This window comes from Macaca nemestrina, chromosome 4 (assembly GCF_043159975.1).
Source record: "Macaca nemestrina isolate mMacNem1 chromosome 4, mMacNem.hap1, whole genome shotgun sequence".
Lineage (NCBI taxonomy): Eukaryota > Metazoa > Chordata > Mammalia > Primates > Cercopithecidae > Macaca > Macaca nemestrina.
The window spans coordinates 186,193,863-186,203,441 of NC_092128.1; positions in this window are offsets into that span (position 1 = coordinate 186,193,863).

Below are 9,579 nucleotides of genomic sequence, written 5' to 3' on the forward strand. Positions count from 1 at the left end.
TCCCCACTCTCCCCCCTCCTCCATTCCCCCACTCTCCTCCCTCTTCCATTCCCCACTCTCCTCCCTCCTCCATTCCCCCACTCTCCTCCCTCTTCCATTCCCCACTCTCTCCCCTCCTCCATTCCCTCCCCCTCCTCCTTCCTCCATTCCCTCCCCCTCTTCCCTCCTCCATTCCCTCCCCCCTCCCTCCTCCATTCCCTCCCTCTCCTCCCTCCTCCATTCCCTCCCTCTCCTCCCTCCTCCATTCTCTCCCTCTCCTCCCTCCTCCATTCCCTCCCTGTCTTCTCTATTTCTTAATAGACTGTTTTTTAGAGCATTCGTAGGTTCGCCGTGACACTGAGTGGAAGGCACAGAGGGTTCTCATACACCCCGACCCTCCATGCTCAGCCTCCCCCATCAACCTCTGCTGCCACGGTGGTACCATGCTGTGGTGACGCACCCACATCAACACACCCTTATCACCCCAAGTCCCTAGTTTACACTGGGATTCGTTCATTCTTGGTGTTGGACATTCTGTGGGTTTTGGTAAATGTACGACACGCACCCACCATTGTAGTGTCGCACAGATGTCGCGGCCCTGGAACCCCTGCGCTGCACCTGCTCATTTCTTCCTCTCTCTTTTCACCACTGGTTTACATAGATTCCAGATTCAGAGGCACGAACTGGAGTTACCATGCGTGGTCACAGCACTCTCACATTGGTCCATGCTCAGTTATCATTTTATTATTTTATTTTATTTATTATTTTTTCCAAGATGGAGTCTTGCCCGTTGCGCAGGAGTGCAATGGGGTGATCTCGGCTCACTACAGACTCTGCCTCCCAGGTTCAAGTGATTCTCCTGTCTCAGCCTCCCAGGTAGCTGGGATTACAGGTGCATGCCACCACGCCTGGGTAATATTTTTGTATGTGTAGAGACGGGGTTTCACCATGTTGGCCAGGCTGGTCTCGAACTCTGACCTCATGATCAGCCCGCCTTGGCCTCCCAAAGTGCTGAGATTACAGGTGTGAGCCACTGCACCAGGCCTATTTTAATATTACTGTGATTATATCATAAACACTAGGCACCAATGATTCACCTAAAAGCTGAAATGCAGTCGCTCCTGTTTGGATCTGACCTTTCCCATCCCAGCCCTTCCTCCTCCATCAGAGGTAACCACAACTCCACACCTGGTGCTGGAGTTTGGTTTTCAGTCTTATGGTACAGGGGTGTGTGTGTGTGTGTGTGTGTGTGTGTGCGCACGCACGCATACTTAAATAGTTTGGCTTGTTGATGACGTTTATAAAAAGGATATCGCTCTTCAGCAGCTTTCTGAGCTTGGCTTTTCCTGCTCAGTGTGATGCTGCTAAGATTTGTCCATATTCTGTGTGCTCTGTAGTTCTTCAGTGTCGTGGTTGTAGAATTTTCCACTGTGTGATCCTATCATGAGTGATCCATCCTTCTCTCCTCTCGCTGTCGACGTGTGGGCTGCTCCAGCACTTCCTCCTGCCAACTGAGCTCCTGGCACGCCTGCAGGGTCTCTCCTGGGTGGAGAGCTAAGAATAAAAGCTGGATCTTGAAAATGCAAAATCCTGACTTGACAAGGTGATGCCTAGCAGTTTCTGCAAAACGCTTGCATCGACTTACACTTTGCCAGCCATGCGCAAGGGTGCTGTTGATCCCCATCCTTGGAACATTTAGAATTATCAAAAATTTTAAGATTGTTGTCAGTCAAATTCGTGCAAAATGGTATGTGGTCCTGAGTTGTGTCCCTCAATTAACAGTGAGAATGGGCCCCTCTTATCACTCACTGGCTGTGTGTTTTTCCTCCTCTGGGAAATGCCCGTTCATGGCCTTTGTCCATTTTTCTACTGGGTCATTTGCTTTTTCTTATTGACTTGTAGGAGATCTTTGTACATTCTCCACACTGATCTTTTCTTAATTTTTTTGTGCAGTGAATCTTGTCTTCTAGGTTGTAGCTTGTCTTTGTATCTTCTTTAAGGCATAGTTTGATGAATAAAAGTCCTAATATTAATGAAGTCAACTGTAACAACCTTTTCTTTCATATTGTTGATATTTCATGTGTCTTGTATAAGAAATCCCTTCCTACTCTGAGGGCACATAGATATCCACCTATATTTTCCCCATAAGTTTTACATCTTTGCTTTTGACTTTTCATTTCTTAATCTGTTTGGAGATACTTTCTGTATACAGTGTGGACACAGAATCTAATTCTTTTAATGTGGTTTTTCAGTCCTATTTATCAAACGACTTTCCACAGGGACCCACACGCCACTTCTCTATGTACAACCCATCTGTGGGTGGGTGTATTTCTGGGCTCTGTATTCTGCTTAATTAATCAATTTGTTTATCCTGGGCCAATACCACACGTCACACTGTATTACAGCTGTATGATTAGCCTTTTCAGCCCATGGGGCAACTCCACCTCTTCCTTTTTCTTCTTCAAATGTGTTCAGCTGTTCCTTTTGAAAATTTTAGTCGTAACTTACTCATAGTAGAATGCACAAGCCTCAAGGGTACATTTCAATTATTTTTTACAAATGTGCACACTTGGCTGGGCGCGGTGGCTCAGCCTGTAAACCCAGCACTTTGGGATGCCGAGGCGGGCGGATCATGAGGTCAGGAGATCGAGACCATCCTGGCTAACATGGTGAAACCCTGTCTCTACTAAAAATACAAAAAAAAATTAGCCGGGCGTGGTGGCAGACACCTGTAGTCCCAGCTACTTGAGAGACTGAGGCAGGAGAACGGCATGAACCCAGGAAGCAGAGCTCGCAGTAAGCCGAGATTGCACCACTGCCCTCCAGCCTGGGTGACAGAGTGAGACTCCATCTCAAAAAACCCAAAAAACCAAAAAACAAAAGCAAATGTGCACACTTATACCGATTACAGGTGTTGCATAAACAACCTCTGCAAAACCGAGCAGCATGGCATAGACCTTCTGTTGTGCTCAGGACTCTGTGGACCCGGAGGTCAGCCAGGCAGGCAAGGACAGCTCACCTCTGCACCGTGATGTCTGCAAAGAGTTGAAGGCTGGGTGTGACCTGAAGCCTTGGGATGCGTGCAGTTGGAGCATCTTTTCTCACATTGTCTGTTGGCTGATGCTGGCTGGGACCTCTGGGGAGCTGTGGCTGGAACTCCTACACATGGCCTCTCCTTGTGTCGTTTTCTCATGGATTGGATTGGGCTTCCTCACAACATGATGGCTGGATTCCATGATGGAGCGTCCCAAGAGAGCGACGAGGAGGCACATGGTATTTTTATGTTCCAGACTTGGAAGTCACACAGCGTTACTTCCATGGTACTCTTGGTCGAGGAGATCACAAAGGTCTCCTCGGGTTCAAGGGGAAGGGACACAGACCTTGACTCTCAATAGGAGGTTTCTCAAGGTCACATTGGAAAAAGAGCTTGTGGGATGGGAGACATCTATGCAGTCATCTTTGGAAAACACAGCCTGCCATTTCTGTATGACAGGTGCCCAGATCAAGATGCAAACTATTTCCAGGGACCCAGTGAACCCTTGGGGACCCTCTTCAGTCCATACCAGCCCCTCGAGGTAGTTACTACCCTGATGTCTGTTGGCATAGACTAGTTCTGTCTAATCTTGAATATAGGCAGAATAGACAAATGGAATCACGTGGTGTGTACTCTTTCTTGAGTGACTTATTGCACTCCACGTCATAGTGTGCCTTTGTCGCGTGCAGCAGCATCTTGTTCTTGTTCATTGTTGTGCACTGTTGTACGGTGTGAACAGATCACGAATTGCCCACTTGATCTTGACAGGCCACTGGCCATTTCCAGTGTTTGATTATAATGAGGAATGGTGCCACAGGCATTCTCACACGACTTTTTCGGTGTGTGTAACCACGCATTGCTCTTGGGTGCACGCCCAGGCGTGGAGATGCTGGGTCACTGGCTGCCCGACAGACACTGGCAAGAGATGTTTTGAAGTGGTGGGACCATTCTCACCCTCACCAGTAGTTAAGGGGGCCTTTCCCTTGCAGCTTTTGGTGGGAAGTGTCATCTCACGGTGGCTTGAATTGGCATGTCCCTGATGACTGATGGTGTCAAGTGCTTTTCACCTGTTTCTTGCCTTTTGCATAGACCTTTTGGGGAGGTGTTTTTGCGAGCCTTTCACTCGTTTATTTAAAATTGGGTGGTCAGTTTTCTTCTTATTGGTCTGTGGGAATTTGTCCATCTGGATGCAAGTCTTTTATTGGCTATTACTTGGAACCAGCCAAACTCAAGGTCAAGGACACAGCTCTCCAAAGACTTTCCTCATTTCAGATGCCAGTTGCAAATTTGGGGGTTCCCAGGGTCACCTTCACTTCTGACCAGCTGGCTGCAAATGTGGGGTCCCCATGGACTCCCTCCTGTTCGATAATTCACTGGAACAGCGTACAGAACTTAGGAGAGCCCTACGCCTGTGAGGACAGCAGACGCTCATTGTAGTAGAAGGATACAAGTCAGGGTAGCCAAAGGCAGAGGGGCAGAGGGTGAGGTCTGGGGAGCTGAGCAACCGGCTTCTGCTGTCCCCAGGGCACGCTACCTGCCCGACACGCAGATATGGGACAGTATTCTTTGAGTATTGTCATTCAGGGATGTTCACCAAGGCTTTGGTGTCCAGTTTTTTATTGGGGGTTTTATTGCATAGGGGTCCCCATAGCTAAACTCAGGCTCCAGACCCCTCTCAGAAGTCAGGCTGATGTCATCTGTCACAAAGCCCCAACCCTCTAATCACATTCTGGGTCCTCCCAGGGAGGCCAGCTCTCGCCCGGAATCATCTCATCAGCATAAACTACCTAGGGGCCCTCCATGAGTCACCTCATTAGAAGAAATTATCGAAGGTGGCCTGGTCCCTCTCAGCCTCCCTGCTGCCCCCAGGAGCTCCAGTGGCCTCTCCCCAAACCCTGCCCTCTGGTCAGAGATCACCGTCAGTCATGTGGTCAGCCCTGGCTAGTGGAGACGCCCACCCTGGTCTCCAGGGGTCACACCAGTGGCTGTGTTTCCTGAGCTGACTGCGTGTGTCATCGACCTGCATGTTTTTTTTTTTTTTGAGACGGAGTCTTGCTCTGTCCCCCAGGCTGGAGTGCAGTGGCGCAATCTCAGCTCACTGCAAGCTCCGCCTCCTGGGTTTATGCCATTCTCCTGCCTCAGCCTCCCGAGTAGCTGGGACTACAGGCGCCCGCCACCTCGCCCGGCTAGTTTTTTTTTTGTGTGTGTGTTTTTAGTAGAGACGGGGTTTCACCATGTTAGCCAGGATGGTCTCGATCTCCTGACCTTGTCATCCGCCTGCCTCGGCCTCCCAAAGTGCTGAGATTACAGGCTTGAGCCACCGCACCCGGCCAGACCTGCATGTTACAGGGTTGGGAGGGGTGGGGGGAACAGGCTAACATGTGGAACCTGCCGGAATCATGTCAAAAGTCCTTTCCCTCCCCATGCCTGGCACCTGCATCACTGTCTCCTCTAGGCATGCCAGGAAGGGGCCATCTCCATCGCCTACATGCAGATATTGTGCAGGGCAGGCATCCCTCTCCACCCTGGCCATCCCTCGACAGCCATGGGCATCGGCAAGGCGGCCGCTGTGGTTTTACTCTGCCAGGGCCCTGGGCAGCCTTGTGCAGTTCAACACGGGCTCTTCTTCTACCGCCTGGGGGTTCGGGCTCCCAGACCTCCTCTGCTGTAAACAGCAGGCCTCAGATCATGACTTGGGGAAACAGAGGGCCCAGATGCCTCATGAAGACCTGGGAAGGGGCTGGCACCCCGGACTGGGCTCGGGGCCCGAGCAGTGCATGAGCAGGCTCTGCATTCTGCATTCGGCCCTGCCTCCCTTTTCCCAGGCGACAGGCCGCTCCTGAGGACAATGGGGCTGTATCCTGGCTGAGGGGACAGCAGGTTCCAGGGCCAGGATGCAGGAGCCTGGTGCCACCTCCACACCGATGCCCCTGCATGCAGATCCTGGCATTGCCCTCTGCCGGTGGTCGGGTGTGGAGGAGGTGCGGGAGGGGCCAAGTACAGCCAGGCTCCTCTCTGGGCACTGTGGCTGCCCCACACTGGGGGCCTGACCGTGGGGGGAAGATTCCTGTCTGGCACTGGCTGTGCTGAGACATCAGAAGCCAGAGCTGGGGAGTCCAGCAGTGGAGAATCTTCAGGAAGCAGGCACTTCTCTTTGGAAAAAGCACAAGGAATGCCCACTGCCAGAGACAGAGTGGCCGTTTTTGGTCAGTCACCAACACTGGTTGATGAGCTGTGGATACCAGGGACTGTGCCCAGAAAGGTCTGAGGCCAGGGCCCAGGGGGCCAGGCCAGGCTTCAGGAGGCTCTGTCTCGGGAGAAGCACACATGGACACATACACACACACACACACAATGATACACACATTAACACAGACACACATGATCACATACCCACACACATCATTCACCCACACCCGCGCGCACGCACCCTCCCACACCACCTCATACCCGCACGGGCACCCTCCCACACCGCCTCATACTCGCACCCACGCACCATCCCACACCGCCTCATACCTGCCCGCACGCACCCTCCCACACCACCTCCTACACGCGCGCACACACTCTCCTACACTGCCTCCTACCCGCGCCCACGCACCCTCCCACACCGCCTCCTACACGCGCGCACGCACCCTCCCACACCGCTCATACACGCACGCGCGCACACACGCACACCACCTCATACATGCACGCGTGCATGCTCCCACACTGCCTCATACCTGTGCGCGCGCACCCTCCCACACCGCCTCATACCCGTGCGCGCGCACCCTCCCACACCGCTTACACCCGCGCACACGCACCCTCCTACACTGCCTCATACCCGCGCCCACGCACCCTCTCACATCGCCTCCTACACGTGCGCAATCACCCTCCCACATCGCCTCCTACACGTGCGCACTCACCCTCCCACACCGGTCATACACGCACGCGCGCAAACAAGGACACCACCTCATACATGCACGCGTGCACGCTCCCACACTGCCTCATACCCGCGCACGCGCGCACCCTCCCACACTGCCTCACACGCACGCACACTCCCTCACACACCGCCTCACACACGCACACGTGCACCCTCCCACACCGCTTCATACAGGTATGTGTGCATTTACTTATGCATTCTCATAGCGTGGCATGCAGTCACGCTGACACATCCCCATGGGCCAATCACACACACTCCACTGACAGTTGTGCACACACACCCTCACACGGCAGCACTGTGCACTCCCACACCCCCAGGCAAGGGACCTTCCAGACCTGCTCCAGCCCTTAGGGGCGAGGCCACCAGTCCCAGGGAAACAAACTCAGGGGCCCTTTGCCCTTCTCTTCCCCGAGTCCCTCTGCTCTTCTCTCCAGCCTCAGAACCAGGCACGGGGGCAGACGCGGTGCTCCCAGCTGGAGGGCAGCCAGGCAGTGCAGACGTGGAGCTTGTCTTATCACCAGCTTCAGCCGAGACCTCCTGCTTGTCCAGTGTCCTCAGAGCCCCGCAGGGAGAGAGCAAGAAGGTCTCACGTCCCACAGCTGGGCTTGGGAGGCAGAATCCTTCTGTGTCCCGAGCTTTAGGTTCCCCCAAGGTGACACGGAACTTGTGCTGCCCACGGCTGGATGTTGTTCCTCCCACTCAGGGCCCCAGCCTTTCCCCAGGAGCTCCACTGTGCCACTGTGATGGCAGCTGGGGGCACTGGACGGCTGAGCAGCTTCATTAGCTGAGTCCTCCCTAGGATCAGCCCCCCAGGAAGCTCGCCAGCCCGGCCACCCGGGGAGCTGTACTTGTCACCTGCAGACGGAGGCTCAGGGAAGAAGTTGCCTCCTGGGCCTGCAGCGCCTGTGCACACCAGCATGACCTCTCTCCTCACACTTGACTCTCTGGGCCTGAGGTCGCACCACTGAGGGTCTGTTTATTATTATTTCAAACATTCCCTCCAACGATTCCACCTCACTGGGGGGAGCTGTTATTTAAACTCTTGAGATGTATTTACTTTTGGCCGAAGGTCAGGTGATGATGGTTTTCCGTGGAAGCGAGCGCCAGGACCATCTGTTTAGACAAGTGTCTACGGTGGGTGGGGCTGCGGTGCTGGGCCGGTACGTTCAGTCCAAACCGCCAGGGAGCGGACGGCCCAGGAAAATATCCGTAAACCCAGAGAGACGTTTATTGTTCTTTCACATAAAAAAATTTGGAGGCAGGAATGCCCAGCCTGGCGTGCACCCAGGGACCTGGCTTCTCGTACTTTGCTGTGCTCCCAACCTAGATCTTGACTAAGATGTCACCTTAAGGCCTGAAATGGCTCTGGGACTCCAGCCACTGGAAAAGTTACAGGCTGCTCCAACACCTCTAGTCCCTGCTCCATCTCCCCTAGTCCCCCCTCCATCGCCCCTCCTCCTCCCACGCTAACTCTCACACTGTTATTTATTTATTTATTTATTTATTTTATGAGATGGAGTCTCTGTTGCCCAGGAGAGCAGCGGTGCGATCTTGGCTCACTGCAGCCTCCGCCTCCCAGGTTCAAGTGATTCTCCTGCCTCAACCTCCTGAGTAGCTGGGATTACAGGTGGGTGCCACCACGCCCGGCTATTTTTTGTGTTTTTGGTAGCGATGGGGTTTCACCATGTTGGCCAGGCTGGTCTCAAACTCCTGGCCTCGTGCAATCCTCCTGCCTCAGTAGGAGTAGTTGGGATTACAGCTGTGAGACACCATGCCCAGCTGCAGGTGCAGAAGCCGGGGGCCTCAGAGGCTGTGGACTCCTGGCTGCTGAGGAGGGGCACAGGCCAGGAGAGCTGACTCTTCAGTGGGACTTACGTGGCTGGAGCGTGACCCTTTCCTGAGGACAAACAGGGAGCGTTTTGGAGGCCGGCACCCAAGATAGGCCCCTGCTGGTCTAGCAGCCTGAGTGTCCACACTTTTCCAGGGCATCTTGAGTTAGCCCACAGAGCTGTTGTTTCAGGATAAAAAACGCCCTTGTATTCCATGTTCCAGTTCAGAGGCCCGTCTGTTCCCAAGAGGGGAGGTGTCAGCGGCATGAGTCCCACCGGAAGCCGGGTTGCCGTGTCCCTGTCTCTGCCCTGCAGACGATGCATTCCAGGGGCCCCCTTGGGATGCTGCCTGGCTCTCCCAGGCCCGGCTGCCTTCGCACGAGGGCTCCGAGGCCTGCTCGTCCTACGTGACTGCCTGAGTGTGCACACGCCTGGCCATGTGTGGGCGTGTGCCTGGGGGCCTGAGCGCGGCAGCAAGGCCTGCGTGGACTTGTTGTCTGAAACAAGCCAGCAGCCAGCTGCGTCAAAGCAGGCAAGCTGAACAGGGCTGCTTTTTCAGCCTGACAACCCCAGAGGCTGAACAGGAGCTGGGGGAGGCGCAAGGGGCCTTTCCCCTGCCCACAGCACAGCGCACGACCCTGCCTTGGAACCTGGGGCCCGGGGTGACTTGAGGGTCCTGGAGCAAGAGGAGCTGCTCCACGGGAGAGCCTGTCCCCCTGCCCCTCAGCCACCAGATTCAGGGCTGCTGGACTTGTTCTCAAACCTGCGGAGTGAGTGACAGCTGCTGAGACAGGTCTCGGGCATGTGCAGGTGAATCA